At 39.3% G+C, this 21,738-nt stretch overlaps 1 protein-coding gene across 9 annotated transcripts in view; it reads left to right on the top strand.

The window, feature by feature from the left end:
- BCAS3 (BCAS3 microtubule associated cell migration factor) overlaps positions 1–21,738 on the top strand; it is a 548,857-nt gene that overhangs the window by 259,340 nt on the left and 267,779 nt on the right. The gene's annotated exons all lie outside the window — the stretch shown is intronic.

Here is a 21,738-nt window from a genome sequence, read left to right as displayed (position 1 = left end):
TTATTAAACACACGGCATTAGTCAAACAGTGGAGTCAGAGAGGATTTTAATCTTTAGTGATTTGAAAATCCCTGGAGACTGCTGATTGGATTGAGGTTTAAACTGTAAAAGGAAACTAACACATACAGAAACTGATTTGTGAAGGTTGTTTTAAAGAGAGTTAAAATAAAAGCTCCTGTTCTGGACTCTGTTTGCTGTAGATATTAATTCTGAATCCAAGATGTTACTTTTGGTTGCCACATATATTTATTTTGATGTCTTTTTCCAGATCAGGGTAGTAATTATATTCACTCTTCGTAGTTAAGGTTGTGTCATTACTGACATTATAAATCTCTATTTTCAGAAATTTAAAAATTGTTAAACTAACTCTTCTTGAAAGTAGGCAGACATCTGGTGCTGTCTCCTGGGAATATATTAAATAAATGTATGTGAGATTTTGAGAAAATTGTCCTGGCTGTAAAGGGAAACCTACAAGTATTAAAAGCGGTGCGTTCTTCCAACAGTTCACCTGAAAAATGTCGTCTTTTAAAAATATAACAGACTTAGAACAGAGTGGTAACCCTGGTCAGTATATTTGAAATTTTGAATACCAAATTATTAATGTTTTAAGCTATTTCACTGTACAGTTTCAACCCAGACAGCTGTCCAACATAGTTAGGGACATCTACAGGGTAGCTATAACAATGCAATTAAGGAACTGTGACCTAAGTCCTTAGCTAGTCTGTAACATGATTCTCCAGTGTGACTCTTTAATCAAATAGTTCCGTTTACATATGGACAATAAACTCTGCAAGAAGATGGCTACCTCTCCATGCTAAGTAACCCTTTGCTGTAGCGAAAACTTTGTGTAAATTGGTTCATAGGAATGTGTTAAAGCTTTTTTTGTTAATTCTTTTAAAATGTGTGTCCACATTAAAATTACTACATATTGTTGTACGACTAAAATATATTGCAATATGATGCCGTTAGATTCTTATACCTCATAAGTTTCTTCCAAATACCATACATGGATTTTGCCAATGATATGCTAATAGCAATATTTTATTTCGCTCCACTGCCACAGTTTGGATTCAGAAACAAGAAATCGTGTGTCACCTTATAGACTGACAAATATTTTGGAGCGTGAGCTTTCGAAGCAGATCTTTGCCCACGAAAGCTTATACTCCAAAATATCTGTTAGTCTATAAGGTGTCACAGGACTTCCTGTTGTTTTTGAAGATACAGACTAACACAGCTACCTCTCTGATACAGTTTGGATATAAATTTTAGAGTTTTAATCTCTTTTTGAAGCTGTTGTATTAGCTGAATGCTGGTTCATTTCTATTTAGAAATTATTACTCGTTAGCAAAGATAGAAGGGTTTGGTGGTTTAGTGATATGGTCACTCCTGAAGGGTTAAGGAGACACAACAAGACGCATGTACTTTTCCTCAAGGTTCATTTTGCACTTAAAACAGTGTCCAGAAGATGAGGGAGAGAGTATTTTGCACTCTCTCTCATCTTTTCATTTAAAAGAAAAATGCTTAAAAGATGTGCAGCAATTTACATTAAACTCAGCTTTGAGTTTAAGGGTTTCATTTTAATTACCATACTTGAGCTGCATGACATTTTTGGTCTCAAAAGTCCAGTACTGTAACTATTTTTATGTCCTGGTGATCTTCCCAGTGCACGTCCTAAATGGCTTATGTGCTTTACGACAACAAGTTTATTGGAAAATACCTTTTTAGGTTTGAAGCGCCTTTTTTTTTTTTTTTAAGTAGGCCATAAATTTTTATTACCTAACCTGAACCAGGAAGTGATTCTTCAATTCAGACCCATACATTTGAGTCTGTTGCACTTTATGAAGATGCTTATCTGGTGGTTTGATTGCCTGTTGCTTAGTGATGTGGTCAGTGCGGCGCCCTCTTATCAAGCTCTATCACTTGGTCTTGCCATCAAAAGATTGTAAGCACATGTTTATCATCTTAAGTTGTTCTTGCAGCACATTCAATAGCACACACACACACAACCCCACCCACTAACCCCTTTCAAGGGACAGCTCTGTCTTTGTGTTTAGCCCGACAATAGAGTATTATCTTTATTACAATAACATTCATAGCTGAGGTGGCAAAACCATGTTATCAAGTAATATATTCTGGCACAGAGGAGTTAAAATAATTCTTAATTTTAAAAAGTATAAGCTACTTGCACCGATGTAAGTCAGGAAGAAATCTAATGAGAGCAAGGGAATTATAGCAGAATAAAATCAAAGTTACTGAGTATCAAATCAGACTCATTTCTGTAGTTAAGACAAGAGATCTAAGTATCATCTTAGACAAAAATCAGTAAATTATGTCTAAATTATGGAAAGGCTACTTTTAACAAGGCGATTTGAGGTAGGTTTCATTTGGTTTCTTTAATGAAAATGACTATACATGTTCAAGTTATATTTAAATCCTTTCTATTGGGTTAATGTTTTGATAGTTACCTTGGGTAAAACTAAACATTTGAGTTTACCTTTTGGTAAAGTACAGATGATTTTTTTTTTCAGTGTGCAGCTGAGTTTGCACGCATGTGTTGATTTCAGTCTGATGTTGGCACTTGTTCAAAGTTACTGCAACATGATGAGGATATTTTGTTTCTGAATCACTTGTTTCTGTGCTTAGAGAAGATTCTGGGTACCAGAAATTACAGAGAGCTACCACCAGTCTAAATCTGCACTTAGAGCAGACCAGATACTGCCTTTACCTGAGAGTACCTCCTTATTGTAGAAGTCTGGCTCATATGGATATAGTTATCAGTCTGGGTGGTGTGCATAAATAGTCTTGTTAATTATCTTCTTCTGCTCTAGAGACCCTAATTCGTGCATCAAATTATACTGTGCTCTGGGGGTACTCTATAAAATCAGTCTTTGCAACTTACCCCACTAGAAAAGCGTGCATAAAATGTATATGTTGCCTAGTCTAGCCATTAAAAAAAAAATATATATATATATATATATATATCTCCTTGCTGATTTCCCTCAGTCTGTGCTCAGTCTGTAATTTACAATGTACTGCCTTTGTGGGACTTAGAATAAGCATGTATGTAGCACAATGTGATTTCCATGGACTCCTGAAAACGGAGGGGAGGTGTGAGTTGTTGTGAGGTATACAATAAAGAATTTCCAGGCTGCGATTTAGCTTGAGCCAGATGGAGGGAAGTTGATGGATGTGGGTCTAAGAAGAATTACAAAAAGCTTTGACAGTTTCATGTGATAGTTTTTAAAGGAGCAAAAGGAGCTTGCCTGCTGCACAAGGAGCATATGCAAGCCTATATGATTGTGAATTTTTTCTGCAAAATACAAACAACACAGCTGGGCCTTAGCGGATTATATAATGAAAGGAATCTCTTCATTTTCCAATGTCTACGTTCAAAGACTTTCAAAGATTTATATCTTCTCTTTAGAATTCTATGATAATGTTTTCAAAAGCACCTAAGTGCCTTAGCAGCCTTTAAGTTATGTTTTCAAAAGGGACTTAAGTATTTGGGACCAAAGTGCCGTTGACTTTGTTAGACTTAATTCACATGCTTTTGAAATTGTTACCCCTAGCTCACAGGTAGTATTTCAGAACTGACAGTTGAGCCAGGAGGCAGTACTATATGTGATCCTCATATTGTATTAGATTATGATTAAATAGATATAAGAATTTTAAAAGAATTTGTGGAAAATTAAAGATGTAGATGAAAAGCTTAGACAACATTGCTGTCATAAGCAATGCATTAATTTATATAAATTATAAATCAACGGTGGATGTTCAGAAGGGGCAGTCTACCAGGGTTAGTCCTGCACCTCCACAGATATCAGGCGATTGCAGCTCTCATTGGCTGCGGATCACTATTCACGGCCGATGAGAGAGGTGGGAAGCAACGTGGACCAGGACACTGCTTCCTGCCACTCCCATTGGCCCTGAACGGTGATCCACAGCAAAGGAGAGCTATGATCGCCTGATACCTGCGAAGACGCAAGTAAATATAGAGGTGGTGGCCTGCCAGAAACAAACCATGGCTGACTGGATCTGGCCTGTGGGCTGGTATTTGCCTGAAAATTCCTAGGGAACTGGGTAGAAGTAAATGAAATAAATCAAACTGAAAGTAGCTAAACAAACGATCCTTCAATGCAAGTGGTAACCTCAGAAAAGTACGGTAGTATAGTTCATGGAATCAACTATAAAAAAAATTGATATTTTGTATAAGGATATTAGTTTGTTGCATTCAGATATTTATATTAATATTTTGTCCTACTGTAAAATGTTGTAATGCAACAACTTTGGTTCCCTGAAAAAAATCGTAGTGTAAAAAAGAAGATAAAATGAGTGATGGTGAGCATTATGTGAGTCAAAAATAGAAAAACAGTATTTAAATATGAGTGTTATCTAAATGCAGATGTGAATGGTTTTATTTCTTCTTTATTTCAGTAGGGCCTTTTTAGATCAGTGAGTCATACAATTGAAATGTAACTAACTTTATATCTTTAAATAATAGAAGAATTAGCAAAGGTGTTGTCAGTAAGATGTACCATGTGTTTGCCTGTGAGTACACATATATGACTCACATGCACCAGGAGGAGAATGTCCCTTTAAGAATTTAAGTGCCCTATAATTCCAGATTGACAGTGACATTTAAACTCAGTGATAAGACTTCAAAAAGGAGTAGAGTTTAGCCTAAATTTTCACAGAGTGCATAGAAGTGTTTAGGAGTATACAACAACATATGTTAATATAGCCGTCTGCAGTTATAAATAAATATAAACATAGGAAAAACAATGTATTTTTTTGCCAGAAAAAAATGATTGTTTCAAAATTTACCCATGGTCCATGAAACAATTTTGTTGCATTACCACTTGAGCAACAAAATAGTGACAAGAGAAAGCACTTGGCACATTGTAACCAGCTGAGTCGTTTTTTTCTCCCCGGTGAAGTAAGGGAAAACTTTAATTCATTTGATCTTTTATTATTCATACTAACACCACTGAGGTAACAACCACATGGCAAACTTGTACTGTCCAGTAGTACTTTCCCTTGGAATTTAATAAATGCCTCTGTTGTCACACCTTAAAACATCCAAGGTTTTTTCCGTTGTGTGCGATCAAATATTTATTCCTGAATACCATACACCTAGGAGTTTCTCTGTGGCGTAGCAGAGTTCATTTATTCAGGTAGTAAAGACGTGTGAATGCAGCTGGCAGATGAAGTAACCCACATTATGAATTCCCAGTCTGTCCTCCTTACCAGAGGCAATAGCTGACAGGCCTGAGTGGTCACTGGTTTCCTGTTACTGGCGTTGATAGGTCCCGAGGAAACCTGGCGGCATAGATACCTAAGCTATCCTCCTGCATGAGTGGAGACGGCCGGTGCTAGAGGGTCCTTGTTGCACAGAGATGTAATCAATATGTGCTGGAGTCCTTGACCTGAATCTGTAATTACCTGGATGGTATAAAGGTAGTTTGTTGTTACTGATAGTGATTTCATTCAGGTCCTCTGATTGTGGTACTGATCTTTGAGGTGAGGTGGGGAATATTTGGCTCTTTTTCTGTTCTCCACAGTAATCAAGAGGTTTTAATAATGATCGTATAACAAGCTATTCTTATAAGGGACATCACCTGTTCACTGCCAAAGAAAACATTAACCCAGCAGAGCACTTTTTGCCATTTTACCTTCTGTTGCTTCATTAAAAGGGATGCCTGAACTGTGAAGTCTAGCTCTTCTAAATAATACCTTTTAGAAAAAAAATGTTAGTAGCACAATAACTATTTGAATAAGTGCTTTAGTATGCCATTATTTGATAAGTATTTTTCTATAGTTACACAACAGAAGTCAGAAGCCGTGGGGTCTAAGCAGTTTTTAGTTTTTTGTTTACTGAAATATGCTTTTCTTGAGCAATGAGGGGTTTTTGTGTGTGAATTGCTAAGTGCACAATGGGGGCACTTAAAGGGGGGGGGTGTTTCAAACATGATGTCGTTGATTCAGTTGGAAAAAAATGTTAACTGATGATTTTTTAAAGACAGCCTTCAGTCAGAACTGACTGCAGTGAGGCCAGAGAAGCCAGTGCAGTATACATGATTACTTCTAGGAACAGCGATGCCCTATAGACTATGGAGATGTGAAGAGAAATTAAAATGACTTGACACTACTGAATGGGCACTTGCTGTTGGATCAGTGCCTGGCTTGGAAAAGACTCCGCTGGAGGGACGCATGAAGTAACATTTACATCTTGCAACTACTGGTGGGCGATACGCTAGGCAGCTGTGTAGAAGGAATAAATTGACAGCTGGGACTTGAGTAAGTGAGAGACTAACAAAAATAGATTTACTTTTTGCCTTTCTAAAAAAAGGGATGGGTGTGATGCTTATGGAAGGTTGAAGGACTGAAAGGCTGCTCCTGAACACAGAATGAGTTTCCTATGCATCTTGCCCGAGGGCTGTGTGAAAATGGAAGGACTCTATCTTTATGGGACAGACGGTAGTTAATCTCTGTGACACTTAGCACTGGCCATTTCTACTGAAACTGCCAACAACTAAACAAAAGTCTCGTTTATCCTTGAGGTGCAGGTGCTACTCAACTAGAAAACACTGTGACATTTCTACAAGTTGAATCTCTCCAGTCCGGTACCCTTGAGACCTGACTGTTGCCAAGCAAGAGAATTTGGCAGACCCTGGGAGGGGCAGTATTGTCTGCCAACGTTACCAACATTTCCACTGCTGACTGGGCTCTTTGAAGGCATTTGGGGACAAGTTACAGCTAAATAACATCAAAGAACACTGAGAGCCAGGACTGGTGACTGTAAACAAACTTCATGGGGCCACAGGAAACTTGGGCACACCCATAAATCGTCACCTGGCTAACTAAAATCATGCCGGATTATGAATGACAGAGTGCCGGACTAGAGAGTTTCAACCTGTAGCTAATTTCAAGCAACTAGTAAAATAACACATGGCCACAACTTCTGGTAACTATTGACTCTGGGACGTGATGGTTTAAAGGGAAAAATTCCGTATTGCGAAAAATCACCTGAGCCGTTCAGGTCTCAGAACACTAATAATCTTGCTCACTTGTTGTTAGCATATGGTAGGCGTTATTCTTCAAAAACCTATTCTCATTTTGCTTGCCGCTATAGCGAATGAACATGTATTTTCTAGATGCAGAGAGTACACAACCCTTTTACATCTTTGTGAATCACGAGCAAATGACATAGCCTCTTTTGTGAACAAAGGACTGCCACACATAAGGGAAGGCTGCTCCTGGACAATAGAGCTTGTGATGCTCATTGAGGCACGAGAAGTCTGACGTTCCTTTTACATTTCCTTTCTGGACATTTTGAAGCCCATTAACTGGTAAAAAATATAAATCATATACACAGTGAGATTTGAAAAAAGTCTTTGATTCCGTTATTAGCAGCTTGACTAGGCCCCCTCCAAAGGTAATGCCATGTTAGTCCCATGGCTATAAATGTTTACATATGCAGTTCACCTTCTCTGAATTTAAGTAGATTTAAAGACTGTAGAATATTGATTTCCTCACCTTGTGTAATTGAATAGATAAATCAAACTAACTAACTCCAGAACAACTTTGTTTCCATAATATGTGTATTCTTCTGATATTTTCTAAGTAAATAATAGGGTGGGTAGCATATAAAAAGGTAAAGAAAATCTAAAAGGGGAAGTTTATCATAGTAAAGGCAGTGGAGAGTTCTTCTAGCTTTTATTAAATAAATTAAAATTATTTGCAGACATAGAATATTGTAATACGTGTGTTTCTTCTTCAGTCGTTTTGTTTAACAGGTCTTAGACCTGAGAGCAGACATACAGCACAGACTTTGGTATGTCTACCCAGCAGGCTAATTTCGAAATAAGCTATGCTGGAAGAGCTTACAGGAAGGTCTCAGAGTATGTGAATCCAGAGTACGTGACCCCGCTCCTACCCGGTTGACCCCCAATTCATACGGAAAGCCCTCACTTTAGGTGGCTTCACGTTCACACTATGGGAAGCTGCTGGGCTCTCAGCCTGCCTAGCCAGGCAGGATAAGTGTCCCTTTCCCCTGCATTCCCAGATCATCACTAGGCACTGCTCTGAGAAGGTAAGGAGAAGGCTCTTAGCTTGCCTCACTGCCTGCCCTTTGCGGGCAGCCAGGCAGGCTAGAACCCCCTTACCCATGCTTCCCAGAGCAGCGCCACTTGACAGCCACGCTGGTTCATCCCCCGTAAACTCCCCACGAGCTCAACCCCCCCAATTCCTCCACCCACATGGCCCCAGCTTCCCTCAGCAGGGGGCTCCAGATGCATACCCGGGGCTCCCTTCCAACCCCCGTGCCCCAGCTCCCGGCACACCTGGGCCTCAACCCCTCATGCCTGGGCTCCAACCCCCTGCAGTTCCAGCTCATCTTCCCCGACCATGTGGCTGGCTTAGCGTGTGCAGGGCTCCAAACCACTCCCCTGCTAAAGCACCCTGCCCTGGTCTACCCCCATTCAACTCCTCTCCCTGCCCTGCTAAACCCCCCTATGGCACCAGCTCACCCCCCCCCACCCCCTGTGCACACAGGGCTCCAGCTTCAGCCCACACTCAGGGCTCTGGCTCCCAGCCCCCCAGTATGCTGTGGGGGGCTCCAACCCCCACCCCACTAAACCACTGTGCCCTGGTGCTCCACCCTGCCTGGCTCAACCGCTCCCCCCCGTGGTCCCAGCTCACATCCCCCCGACACAGGGGGCTCTGGCTGTCAGCTAATGGTGGCAGGCACAGGGGCTCTGCCAGCTCAGACCCCAACCCCCCGCAGCACCAGCTCAAACCCCCCAGCGCACGGGGCTCCGGTTTCAACCTGCATGCAGGGCTCCAGCTCCAACCCCCATGCCCACCACCACTGCGGTCCTGACTCCACCCCCCCGGCTGGGCTCAACCCCCTTCTAAACCTGCTGCTGCACAGGTCCAATCCCCTGCATGCCCCAGGTGAACTGCGTCTTCCCCCCATGCTGCCTTAACCTACCCCAGGCTCAACCCCTCCTACCCCCTCCAGGGCCCCAACCCAGCCATCCCAAGTCCTTCCCGACTCGTGCAAAATTCAAGGTACGTAAGAGCTGCATGGAACGCAGCCTCGTGAACCTCAAGGGATTACCGTATTTCAAAATAATGCTGCTACACACACAGGCTTTGTCTACACTAACATTCCTCTTTCAAAAGAGGCAAGCAAATGAGGAAAATCGAAAATGCAAAATGAGGCACAGATTTACATATCTGCCACCTCATTTGCATATTCTTTCAAAAGAGGAAAAGTCATGTAGATGGGGTTCGTTCTAAAGTAAACTCCATCTTCGAAAGAACCCTTTTTCCTAAAAGGAAAAGAATAGGGTGAAGGGTGCTTTCAAAGAGGGGGGTTACTTCAAAAGAGCTGTGTCTACACTACTTTTCTTCTTTTGAAAGAAGTTATTTTCAAAGCATATGCAAATGAGGTACTAGATATGTAAATCTGCCCCTCATTTGCATGCTTATTTTGAAAAAGGAATGGTAGTGTAGACACAACCACAATGCATTTTGAAATAGCCCTTTTTGAAATACAGCTATTTTGAAATACAGCATCGACACACACAGAGCTTATTTCAAAATATAGCCATTGGATGCACTATTGCTTATTTAAAATAGGCTCTATTCCCTGCCTAAACAGTCTTTATTTCAAAATACTATTGCAAAATAGGTGCTATTCCTCATGCAATTATTATTATTTCAAAATAGCAGTTGTGTTGTGTGGATGCTCAGATAGTTATTTTGAAATAATGGCTGTTATTTTGAAATAACTTTGCTGTGTAGTCCTGCCCTTTCAGACATACATGTATGTGCAATATTGTACAGTTAATCATCTCAATCATCCTTTCTGCTGCCCTATATCTTGTCATATTTACTAAATTCAGGGTAATATTGCCTCAGTCTGAACTACTGAAAAGCACCCAAACTTTATACTGTGGCTTTATTATAGTAAAAGCATCATATAGTTTCCTTAAGACAGATCTTCAGTTAAACTAATAATTGTTTTTAGAAAGTAAGATTTATGCGTTTTATTTTGTAGTTTGTGCAGTAACTTGGAATTATTTTAATACCGTGATGCATTGCTCTCTTTTCACAAAACAGGCATAATACCATTAATAATTGATTTGCAGTTCAGTGCAACATAAGTCAAGAGTTCTACATAAGTCAAGAATTCTGAAGATAATAGCTTAAGCAGAGTTGTGCAATGCTGATTGGATTCACAGACACTAAGAGAACTTTTTCCCACTTTCAGTTAAATTTCACTTAAAATTCTGTATCTTTCTACATATATCCCATTTTGGGGTTTAATTTCAGAAGATTAGCACAGATATATAAAATAATGGTGAGATGTTGAAACAAATTATTATTTATTTTTTTTGTCCTCAAAATTCTAAGAAAGCAGCGAATGATCTTAGTTAAGGGTCAAGGGATTAGTTGTCTTTTTTTTTTTTTTTTTAAAGTCAAAATTCCACAAATACAAGCAATAGAGCTTCAATTTTGTTGTTTCTACAGGAAGTAAAAAGGCTGTGCTTTGAAAACAGTAAATGGCTTTGGAAGTGGGAGTTCCTGACAGTAATGAAGATGTGTAAACTCAGCCTGCCTCTCAGATTTAAAAAAAAAAAAAAAAAAAAATGTTGCTATTTCTTATCAGTTTTCTCATTGCATATCTCCTGGGCTAGTTCTTTGTGTCGCTGCGGTATTATTCCTGGGCTCTTGCTCTCTTTTAGCTGCCCGCGTGCTGCAATGATAAGGCTGTCAATAACATTTGTTCAGGCTTCACCATTAGATGTCTTCACCTCACATTTCTCTCCCGGACTACCAAGTCTCTTGTCTCACTCCACAAATCTTACAAAGTTGTGTGTGTGTGTACATGTGTGTATAGTATCTTATATCTGGGAATTCATGATTCTGCAGTAGCTGTGAGACAAGTTAAACCTCAATTACTTTGAGATGAAAGCTTGAATGTGATTTTTGAAAAGATCTTAACCCCTAAAGGAAGATTATTTATGTTCACGCCTACCTTTAACCAAAGGAAATCCCAGGAAAATAGTGCCTTTTAATCAAGAGGTCACAAGAAGCGGTGATGTGAAACACGTCCGTAAGGCTTTCACTGCATTCTTAAACATGCTAAAACCCTCTTCTTTTCCACTGTCAGTTTTCTCCTTTAATAGATAATTTTTGTAACAATTACTAGACAAGCTCAGTTGGCTGCATAGTACTGGAAACAGGGGCTTCTATTGTCTGAGCATGGGATCATAGGTATCTGAGCTTTCTCAGCTGGTAATTCATGTAGGTGAATAATCATGGACAGATTGCTTAGCATTGCTAATTGAGCATTTGTTGTGTTAAATTAATAATTTGAGGAAATCTGATTGTCTAATTTTACTGTTCTTATGACCATTTCTAGTCATTTAACTTGGAAAGAAATGTGCAGCTTTCAAACTTCGTGTTGCACATTGTTTTTAGTTTAGCCTGTGTATAAGTCATGAGCAGGTGTGGGGGGGACGGGTGCACAGTATTTTGTTTATTTTCTGATTGCCTGTACCACAAAGCACCATCAGAACACAGGACGGGAACCCAGATCAGCATTTTAGAAATAAGAAGAAATGTATAGAAATGTTTCTTTCCCTTTTGTATAAGCTGCACATCTTTATCTAGAGACACATCCAGACAAGTTGAATGAAATAAAGTTTGAGGAATCAACGTTCTCTTATGTTTCAGTTCATCAGTGTTCTTTGTTAGACATTCTTCTGTTTCTTGGAGTATTGCAAAAAGCATAAAATACAGTTTTAATATTTTAGATATTTTAATTATCAACAATGTTTTAAATGCAGACTGCATTCTATAATATGTATTTTATTTGCTGACATGAATCCTGTAGATTGTACCAACCATATACATTTTGCATCTCTCCCATTTATTATGCCCTTTAATGTACAGTCATGTTTGATGGGATCATATGGATAGTTCCTGAGGCTGAATTCAGTGCAGTTCTCCCATAAAAGCTTAATGCTTAAAATGTAGAAAATTCCAGTCTCGTTGCCCTAAAGAAATGGAATTAGTTGGGCCTGGTGAGTAGCAAACATCCTGAGATGAAATTCAAAGGATTTCCAGTGAAGATGGCTCATTAAAGAGAAACAGAAAGGAAATTTAAAAAAAAACACACACATCCATCATTGTTCCTTACACAGGACCAATGACCAAAAACATCACAAGATGAAACCCTGGCTCCATTGAAGTAACTGGCAAGATGCCTGTAGATTTCAGAGGGTCAGAATTTCACTTAGTTCTCTTCTGTAGACCCTCTATGATCACTGCATTGCCTGGCAGTCCTGTACTAATAGGACTGTTCATTGCTATTCTGTCCATTTTACTATGTATCTATCATCATTTCTTTGCTGTTAACAGCTATATTGTTTATATTTCCTATCAGCAAGTTTACTTCCATGGGCTTTTTACATTTTTTATAATAGGTTTATCCAAGTTACCTGTGATGGGGCGACTAGAAAAATAGTTTAGTAGAGGTGAAGAGAGGCAGGATGCTTACATATTCATTCAGTACAAAAGTTTGATTTCCCATTGTTAATAGTGATTTTATACTGAGCCACTATAGAAATATGTAGCAGACTACCCTGCCCCAAAAAGCCCCGAGAAGATTTAGACAGTGAGAGAAACCTCTTGTCTGATTCTCCTTTCATTTACTGCAGTGCAAATTATCCGTAAACCCACTGCTGTCGGTGGACTAACACGGGTAAGTGAATGGAGAATCAGGCCCCAAATCTCCAAATGAACATATGTGGGGAAAACTTGATTTTTTTTTGTATCTCTCAAGCACCATACTCTCTCTTATGTGTATTTTTAAATACACAAAAACAGAGTGGCTAACCGGCTGAGTGTGCCTTTAATAGCCCATCACAGCTATGATAAAAAAAAAAGAGAGAGAGGTAGAGAGAGAGAGATGGATGGAAAACCACAGTTCTGAATCAAATGGACCATCTCTTTTTCAATACCCAGGGAAAACAAATGGCATGAAAAGAGCTGTTCTAGGTGTTGGAGAGTGTATTACTCAGTATTTAAGCTCTAACTGTGAATTGTTTTGTGGTTTTCTTTCATGATAATGTAGTTTTTGTTCACATACTTGATTTATTTGGATAGGAAGAGGAGGATTCATGCAAATCTGTGCTTAGCTCTGTGTATTAGCAATACTAAATTATGATCAGCGTCTTATTGGAAGTCCACAGGACAGCCCAACCTATTATTGGGTGTATAAAATCAGATTGTTTCCAGTGGAGATGATCCAGTGACTCTGGAAGTCTGCTAAATTTGAATCTAAAATATGCTATCGTTAAACTGTTTAGATTCGCTCTCAGAGGCAGTTCCTTCCAAACTAAAGTCTGGGGGAAGTCCAAATATGCTAAGGTTATTTCTGTCTAGTTTGGTTGACTTCTTGAATGTTGATCGTACATTCCAATGAAAAGTCTTTGAAGGGAAGCATTAGTGTATTGAGGTAATTGCCTTCAGTCCTTTCCAGTATAGATGATTTATTATAGTGGCAAGTTAAGGTAAACATCCGTGTAACATAGTTCTCTTTTGAGATGAGTGAAGATGAACCTCTCACCTGTTCTTCTAAGTACAGTCCCCACCAACTGGTGTACACTTAGTGAAACTTGTCTTAACATAAATAATTTATAACTAGATAATAAATATTATCACCTATATCCTGAATGTACAAGAGCAAGTTTTTTCAAAGCATGGTTACTCTCAGCCAAGATAAAAATCTAATCACCTGATTACATCACAGGAGTTTGGCAGTCATAAATCCCATGGAAGTCAATGGGGACTACACATGATTAGCACTTTTAAAAATCAAGCCATAAATTCCTGCAAAAATATGGAACAACAAAAAGGCAAATTGAGAAAACATATCTTTAGTGTTGGTCCTGCTGTTAAAAAGGTTCCTGAGTTGATTTCAGTCAAGATTCAGAGAAAAAAATTGGAGTACCAGGCCGAGAAACCACATGTTGAATTAAAGATGAGAAGAAGTATTTGTGGCAAAGATATAGCTGCTAGGAAAATAGGGAAAATTAGAAAAAGATTAGCATGAATGTGCTGAACCCAGTGTGGACTTGCAAATGTGCTATTAAAATGAAAGGTTTGCTCTGCACTCAAATAGGCTATGTCTGCATTGGCAGGCAGTCAGCAGAAGTCACTGTCAACAGAGAAACCTCAACAGTACCTCTGTTGGCAGATTGCATCTACACATAAAAGCAAATTGAAAGAGCAATCTGCTCTGTCGACGGAGAGCAGCCACATTGCCCTTCCCTCTCTTAACAGAATGGCTGATCAGAAGCTCTTAATGTAGGGCTGCCAGGGAACCGGAAGCCCTCTCTATCAACAGATCTGTCTACACAGCCACTCTGTCAACAAAACGCTGTCAACAGAGGTGCTATTCCTGATTGGGAACCAGGATAAAATTGGGGACTGAACAGCTGAGTTTTGTTGACAAACACTCAAGAGAGCACTTTAGCCATGTAGACACTTGGCAAGTTTTGTTGACAAAAGGGCTGTTCTGTCAACAGAAGCTGCCTATCTAGCATGGCCATATTATTTAACCAAGAGGTCTAGTCTGCTTAATAAGAGCACACATGGTTCTTTACGATTTGCTTTGTGAATGTTACCAGGGGATAGTTTTTTAAAAGACTTGCAAAGATGTGAAAAAATAGTTTGCACTTCTGTGGTGATAAAGGAAATTAAAGTGCTATGTGATACAAATAAAATACTCAACTGGTTGGGAAATTCAGGCATACAAAGGAAAACTATCAGAGCTGGGAAGTGACAGAGCCAGCCTAAATTTCAGAATGCCTCTCTTCCATTCCTCTGATGCAACCACCAGACCATGTTCCCTAACTTGTGACTTTCGCAGGTGAAAAATGTTCCATATTGAAAAGGTTAACAAAGATTTCATTGTCCACCTGTGCCAGGAGGAGGACCGAAAACATTGGGTGTGGTTTAATTAGGCTGCAGCTTTATTCCTAAACGTCTGGGAATATCCAGCAGATAAAATTGTACAGCGCAGTTAATTCTATAATCATTCACATATGCTGACTGGGGGGAGCTGCTGGCATCCCTCCTTCTCACCCATCCTAGTCCTCAACCAAGGTACTTGCTGGGACATCACCACCCTTCCCTTCAAATGAGGGTTAAGCGGGTTATGAAGACAGAGGTTTGCTCCTTTCCATACCAATCATAGGAATCCCAGCCCACCTCTTTCTGCTCCTTTTAAGAATACCTCCTTTAAACTCTTTCTCGCTCCATTTTATCTGATGGCTGTCTCTGTTCCCCATGGAACTTCCTGCACTAGAAAGCTCACCCTGTGCTCCAATAACGTGTTGTGACATCATTGCTAACATCCCTTCCCCCGTTTATGCATTATCCCTTCAAGTCCCCCACACCGGCTCTTGGCCAGTGTGGTGGTGAGAGAGAAATTCCTTCAAAGCCTCCCAGGAAAGGAACAACTACCAAAATGCTCACAGCAGATCATAATGGAACTTTGGCATTTCAGCTATTTCCTTGGCTGGGAGTGTGGGCACAGCTCAGCTTATATATGTGTGAAAAAGAGGGGAGGGCTGTCACTGCCCAAACATGAGCATCCATAGTCCCCTTCTCCTCTGCTCACCTGCTGGGGGAGATGTAAGGTAGCCAACTGTCCTTTGTACCAAGCGACATCCCTCATTTTTCCATCTCTGTACAACAAGATTGGGAGTTGAGTGCTGCTTCTTATTGTTGATGATATCAGGAGGGTGGATGGCGTAGGGATGCGAAGAAAACAGTCCTTTATATTTTAAATGCGATGTCCCTATGGAGCTGAGTCAGTGTCCCCACCATAACCTGGGATGGAGTTTCCTCCATGCTGCAGATTACTCACTGGCTCTCCGGCTACCCTTAAAGGGACAACACACCATCTTCGCCACGTGAGACAAAGCCCCCCACCACCACTTAACATGCAGGGAGGTCCTTACTGAATAAATCACCTCACAAATGCACTTGCCACAGAAATGCCCTCTTGTGTTGTCATTTATATCAATGGAAAAACTTCCTAAATAATACAAAGCTGATCCATGGTTAGAATACAGATTAAAAACTGACAGTCTCAAAAGCAGTGTTTGATCATTCTTCAGTTTACATCGTGACCATAAGAAATCATGGCTGTGACCTCACTAGCATAATAGCTAAATAAAACATGATTGGGGATTCTACTTTCTGTTTTACAGTATAGTGACACTGAGCCCTTCAGGGCATCCGCTAATGGTCATTGGAGCAGTTCACTGCAGCTTGAAGACAGTTGTTCTTGTGTCACACAACTCATCTGAGGCATGTACTGGTGGCCCGTTAATGCAAACTCTAGAGTGTCTTACTGCTCAAGTGATACATATTTATTTTCATCTGGGAAAGCCACCTTCAGTTTATATAATGGTTTTGCCATCTGAAAAATAACAGTGCATTAACAGATGGTGACTACCCAGTCATATATTTTAAGAAGAAAATATATACTATAGGTGACTTGTATATTGGTAGGAAAAACACAGACTTCTCTTGAACTCAAGGTTCATCTAAGTTCTGATGTCTGGTCAACTATTAACAGGTAATTGTTTTGTATAGATTGGATTAAAGCTTAAAATAAGTAAAAAGTGTTGATTTTAATTGGATCTGACACCTCGATCTTCAGTTGTGGAGCAACATGTGAGCAAGGATTCCCAATGGGCTCCTGTAGTATGAAATATTTATTATGTTCAAGATCTAAGAGCTCTTAGCTACTGTTAGATTTACGAAAGATCCTGAAGCCCCATTGTCCTTTCTTGTATTTTTATGAATTGCACAGACAAAAAGACACTATACAATGTTTGCAAGGATCAATGTTTATTGAGGAGATTTCTGTTCCTTTTATGTAATTACTCTGAGGAATTAGTTTTGTAAAAGCTAATTGGTTTGTTTTTTAATGTTCATGACACCTTTATACTATTTTAGATGTTTATTTTTAGATTTGCATCAACTGTGAAAGTTAAAAAGAAAGTTATCTATTTGCTTAGTTAGTTTTACATGCCATATACATATTTTTATGCATAGATTTGATTTAGATGTGGTTTTCAGTTTACAGAAGACACATTTTCCTATTCCTACGTCATGCCTAGAGAGGTGGTGGATTCTCCATCCCTTGAGGTTTTTAAGTCCCTGTTGGACAAGGTCCTGGCTGGGATGCTTGAAGCAGGGGGCTGGACTAGATGAGCTCCTGAGGTCCCTTCCAGCCCTATGATTCTGTGATTCTGTATTCAGCCATCTTCTTCTCTTCATCATCCAAAAAATCTGCCCAATCTGCTCCCTTCTCACCTTGAAAACCCCTATCCAGACTCTGATTATATCTTGTTTCAGGTGTTGCAACATCCAGTTTCCACAGGAAATTTTAATTCTTTGTCCTCCTCTTCAAGGACCTTCACAGCATTAACTCCTCTGTTTCCACTCTCTTCCTCACCAAGCTCCACCAAAGCTATCCTTTTTGTCTCCTACTACACCCTTTGTGGTCCTTCTCCCAAAATTCTTTTCAGGTCATCCTGTATGTGGCTTCCTGGCATGTGATTGTACCTCCAATCTTCCTTCAAAATCTATCCCTAAAACCAAGTATTTGAGTCACTAAATCATAATCCTACACCTTAAATTTCACATATTTTCCAGTGGTTGCTTCTTGATATATGGGAGAAGGCTTCAGACTCTGGATTTAGAACATTTTTAATGTTTATAAAATGCCATATGTATAGGTATAAAAAATTTTAAAAATGTTATTTTTGTTTGATAGTAGTTTCTTTGTGAGGGACATACATCAAACCACAGAATCCCAGGTGAAAGGAGGATGCAGGCTCTTAGAAGTTTGGGCATTACAAAGAATGGCATGTAAAAAACAATTATTTTCGGGAAGATTTGCTTTCTTTAACCAGCCGTGTGGTACACATGGTGTTTTACCTCAAAAATTGTCCAAAGTACAATCATAAGGAAACAACTCATTTAATTAAAATATAGCTTTTTGCTTATAACCATATTATAAAATAAATATGATTTTACTTACAAAAACCATTTGTAACAACAAATTAGTTGCACCAGAAATAAAACATTTCCTAAGCTTTTTTGTTCATTTGCTCTGGTATGAACATATTTTTGTTGAAAACCAAATATGGAAAATAAGGTAATATTTGGTTTAGAAGGGGAAACAAGGAGAATGTCCAGCAAGGGACAAAATTTGGATCTTGCTATAAACTTCCATTTTGTTTCTTCTGTTTAAATGCATTAAAAGGGCATCTGTCACTACACAAATCTGTCTGCATGGTAAATAAATGATACTACTTAACATTAATCTAGTATTTTTTTTATTCCTTAGACCTCAGAACCCTTTTTCAGCATATTTCACAGCAGTGTGGAAATAAAAAGAACAATCTGTTTCTAATTCCATGAAATGGTTCACTGTTACAGTTTGATTTTTGAATTTGTACAAATTAAGAAAAAAAAAAGATGGTCAAGGTGATAGCACTATGCAGTCTGCAAAGTCACCCAGCAAACTCTCTCCACCAAGATTAGCCAAGAAATGTCTTTAAACTTGTTCACATTAATGAATAGTAGGCTTTCAGGAATTAAAATGTATCTGTCATCCTCCTTTTCCAGATATTTTTCATTGCCTTCAAACTCGCTCTTGCTTTCACTATTCTAGTTGCTATTTGTTTTTTACAGTCTACATCTACCTTAGGAGTGAAGCTGAGCGTGTTGAGAATGTGTTTATTCAGCAGCATGTTGTACAGATATGAGACATGGGTGATAACGAAATATTCGAAGACAAGGATATTGGCATTCGAGAGGCGTTCTTACAGAAAGATCCTTTGAATAGGATGGATGCAGAAGGTCACCAATGAGGAATTATATAGGAAGATACAGCCGAAAGAGAACCTGCTGCAGAAGGTTATACAATGGAACTTACAGCTGTTTGGGAATATCTGCAGAATGAAGGATGAACGAAAAGCGAAGACCCTGCTGTTCAGCATAATGGGAGGCTCAAATAGGAGAGGCAGACCCCACAGAGAATGGGTAGATGATATAGTAGATTGGTATGGAGCTAGTGTACAGAAATTACACTACTGGACAGGAAAAGATGGAAGGAAATACTGAGGGAGGCATCTCATGCCAATGGACACTGAGCCCATGGTGGTTGTTGATGATGATGTTGTCCTCTTTACATCAGCTAAAATAAAGGATAGATGCTTTTCAGAATCAGCTGACACCCGTGAAACAGAGAGCAGTAGTATTGAATCTGCTGAATGAACAATAAACAGCCAATTGCATCTCTTGGAAAACAGTCTTCTACTAAAGGGATGAAAGGAAGGATCCTGAAAATATAACCCATTATACAACTCTTGGATACATGCACTCATCATGATGCATTTCTAAATTTTATATCAGATATATTTATAAGTTTATTCTCATTTTTATAATAAATGTATTCTTTCTTGGAGGAGGATTTCATACTGTATTTGAAACCCAAATTATATAAAATTTCTCCCTATTTCCAGTTCAGCCAAAATAAAAACCACAGTTCTGTTCTTTTCAAACAGATACTGTAATGTTGGATTACCTCATAAAAACATTGTTTTATGATGACTGTTAAACACAATTGCAAAGGTAATTTTCCATTTCAAAATTCATGATTCGTAATCCATAATAGATTATACTTTCTCGAAGGGAACATCTGTACTTGTCCAGGGTGGCTCTTCTGGGGTTCAGTTTAGTGCACTTAGTGAAGATGCACTAAATTGAACCATCAGGGCTCAGTCATTCTCTTGTGGCATACAGAAGGTTGACAAGAGAAACTTCCTCTGTGTGGAAGGCCTGATAAATCCATTTTTGATACCTTGATTACAACTATGCAGTTGCCATAAATGGAATTGTGCCTCTAATATCGACTTTCAGGTCTACTGGAGACCTGCCCTGAGGCTGGAACAGGTTTGAAATATGTAGCCTGTTAGTGCAATACTTACCTCTAATCACTCAGTAGTATATACCTGGCTAAAAGCAAAGGCTAGCAATGGCCATATATCCAGATGGAGGATCTCTTTTCTCTGCTAAATAAAAAAAAAAGTTCTTAATTTATTACTGAAAATATGCAATAGAAGATAAATGACAGTGATGCGGTCTCTCAATATGTGGAAAACAGTGGAGGCTTGTATTAGGGCTAGAGTATTTAGCACTTTTCCATGGCATAAGAAGAAACTGAAAATTGAAAACAAAAAGGAGTTACTGGCCTTCGCAGCTTGAAATTCTATAGCTGTGCAGCTGTAATGCAGAATATTAGGAACTGGTTTATATTTTACAGAAACTCAAAACAACTGCCGTGCATGGCAAAGCACTGGAGCAACATCGAATGCTCCTTTCTTCTTTCCAAGCTGATTTATGGCAAAGACACTTTGCTCCCTCGGGATATCAGACAACATCCTATCCAAGGGCCTACTCTGAAATGTGGAAAAAAGCAGTCAGGTTCCTTGGTTTAGTGCCAAAATTCTCACTGACATCCTGGATATGAAGGCTTTCTATCAGGCTGGGAAGGTGCTAACTCTGAAGAACAAGTATCTGAGGGATAGCCCTGTTAGTCTGTATCTGCAAGAACAATAAATCCCATGGCACCTTATAGACTAACAGATATTTTGGTCTCTAAGCTTTTGTGGGCAAACACCCGCTTTGTCAAATGCATCAGCAGATCATTGCCCATGAAAGCTTATGCTCCAAAATATCAGTTAGGTTATAGGTGCCGCAGAATTTTTCCCTTTTCTTTTCTTTTCTTTTCTTTTTTTTTCCAAAACAAGAACCCAAAAGACTGTTCCAAATCCATAGGAAACTTATTACAGGGCAAAAGGCCACTTGGGCCATCAAATTCATTAAATCTGTGTTGTGGGGGTTTGCATGTGTTCTCCAAATTAGACCCTTTTCTGGGCGTGGTTGCTGAAGGAGGAATGCCACAAGTGGAACGGAAAACAATTAGAAGAAGAACTCATATAAGTGCCTGACCTAAATGAACTTCCTATTTTTCACTGCACAGCTTCCTCAACCATAAACATTTGGGAATGTCTGCCTCAGGTTCTGAATCTGGGACTCCACATATTAAGAAGGCTCAGAAGAAAAGCCAGTGCCTCTCCAAAACCTTCATAAGCAAGGTTTACAACTACCGAGGTCCTTTATTTTGAACGAAATGTAACCAGAGCTGTACTGAAGAGTCCCTAAATGTGGTCATGACCCACAGTCACTCATATATTGCTTATTGCACTGTCATTTCATGCAGCAGCTAGCTCATTGATACACCATTTCATGTGTTCCAAGTTGCAATTGATTCAGTATTTAACGCTCCCATCAACCTCTCTCACTCATGAGAAGTACAGGGGTCAACTGCTGACCCCTGATAGGTGGATTTCGTGCACCTCTGCTAGATGCATGAAATCAAAACCCAGAAGATTGACCCTGAGTGAGTTGATCTTCCAGGCTAGTGTAGACATAGTCTTAGATCAGAAACGGGGTGTCTGAGGCTTTACTGGCTGAAACTCTGGGATACTCTGGTGGGAGTGGTCTCTTAAAAGTGGAGTAAGATCAGGGAAAAGATACAGGTGACAGTTTAACTAGCATATGATTTAT

Source organism: Carettochelys insculpta, chromosome 19 (assembly GCF_033958435.1).
Source record: "Carettochelys insculpta isolate YL-2023 chromosome 19, ASM3395843v1, whole genome shotgun sequence".
Lineage (NCBI taxonomy): Eukaryota > Metazoa > Chordata > Testudines > Carettochelyidae > Carettochelys > Carettochelys insculpta.
Note: the sequence above shows the minus strand (reverse complement) of the source record. Positions and strands in the feature narration are given on the sequence as shown.